At 39.5% G+C, this 1,574-nt stretch overlaps 1 non-coding gene across 1 annotated transcript; it reads right to left on the reverse strand.

Moving 5' to 3' along the window:
• Window positions 1-1,120: 1,120 nt before the first annotated feature.
• On the reverse strand, window positions 1,121-1,227 carry LOC122297974. Its single transcript, XR_006239035.1, has one exon. It is a non-coding gene; the product is annotated as a small nucleolar RNA R71 (small nucleolar RNA).
• Window positions 1,228-1,574: the final 347 nt, after the last annotated feature.

Here is a 1,574-nt window from a genome sequence, read left to right on the forward strand (position 1 = left end):
GATCTTGGATATTTCAGCATAGGTAAGTATAGAGATCGAAAGACTTGTATGAACCTGTGTAGTAATTAAATCATTGGTCTTATTGCGTTCTTGATTATTTAATTTGCATACTCTTGTGTGAATTGATAAACTAGAATCACTTCCAATTGACTATCGAAAGAGGCTTTTGGATGAATTAGAGATTTGCTAATAGACAAAAGAGGTTTAAGTTAAATTAGCTGGATGAGAAAAGTATAGTGAAGAATTATGGTGAAATCGATTTCCTAGAAGTTTTCTTCCCTATTGAATTTGATCTTCAAACATCAGTTTTACTTTCTTTGCTTATTTCTCTTGAGTTGATCTAGTTTTATTTGCTACTACAAAAACCTTAGCGATTCCTCTAGATAGAATTGAGATTAGCATAATTTTGGTATTTGGCAAGAGTAAGGTACCAATCCCTGAGGACGATACTCTTCTTATTACTTTACTATAAAACTACGATACTGTGCACTTGCAGTTTTACACCGGTCAAGTTTTTGGCGCCGTTGCCGGGGATTGGTTTATTCTTATTCTTTTCGTCAATATGGATACAAAGTAATCTTGGTTTTAATTTAGAATTTTGTTTTAATTTGTTCTACAGGTGTGTTTTTGACATTGGATGCGCCGTACTAGATCTCGTGACATTATTCCTGTTGATCCGGAGATTGAGAGAACTCTTAGATCACTAAGAAGAAATAAGATACTAGCTATGGCTGAAGAAGATCGTGAGGTACTACCATGCACCTTGAAGGACTATGTACGGCCAGTTGTGAATGGAAATTACTCGAGCATAATGCGCCAGCCAATCAATGCCAACAACTTTGAGCTCAAACCAGCTTTGATTAGCATGGTGCAGCAGGCTCAATTCAGTGGATCACCACTTGATGATCCCAATATTCACCTGGCTATGTTCTTGGAGATTTGTGATACTGTGAAGATCAATGGTGTTACTGAAGACACCATTAGACTGAGATTGTTTCCCTTCTCTTTGAGGGACAAGGCTAGAGGTTGGCTACAATCTCTACAACCGGGAAGCATTGTTAGTTGGCAGGACATGGCTGAGAGGTTTCTTGCTAAATTTTTTCCTCCTGCCAAAACAGCCCAACTCAGGAGTGAGATTGGCCAGTTCAAGCAAAATGATTTTGAGTCACTCTATGAAGCATGGGAAAGGTATAAGGACTTGGTTCGACGTTGCCCACAACATGGATTGCCAGATTGGTTGCAAGTTCAGATGTTCTACAATGGGTTAAATGGGCAAACTCGAACTATAGTTGATGCTGCTTCTGGTGGAACTTTGATGTCGAAGACAGCTGAAGGTGCTACTGCACTTTTGGAAGAAATGGCCTCAAACAACTATCAATGGCCAACTGAGAGGACTTTGGCTAAGAAGGTTGCTGGAATTCATGACTTGGAGCCGATAGCAGCGCTTTCCGCTCAAGTAGCTACCCTATCTCATCAGATTTCAGCCTTGACAACACAAAGGATACCACAAAGTACAGAATATGTAGCATCTACAAGTATGATAGTTCCAAGCAATGAGGCGAGTCAAGAACAAG

The sequence above is a fragment of the Carya illinoinensis genome, chromosome 15 (assembly GCF_018687715.1).
Source record: "Carya illinoinensis cultivar Pawnee chromosome 15, C.illinoinensisPawnee_v1, whole genome shotgun sequence".
Classification (NCBI taxonomy): Eukaryota; Viridiplantae; Streptophyta; class Magnoliopsida; order Fagales; family Juglandaceae; genus Carya; species Carya illinoinensis.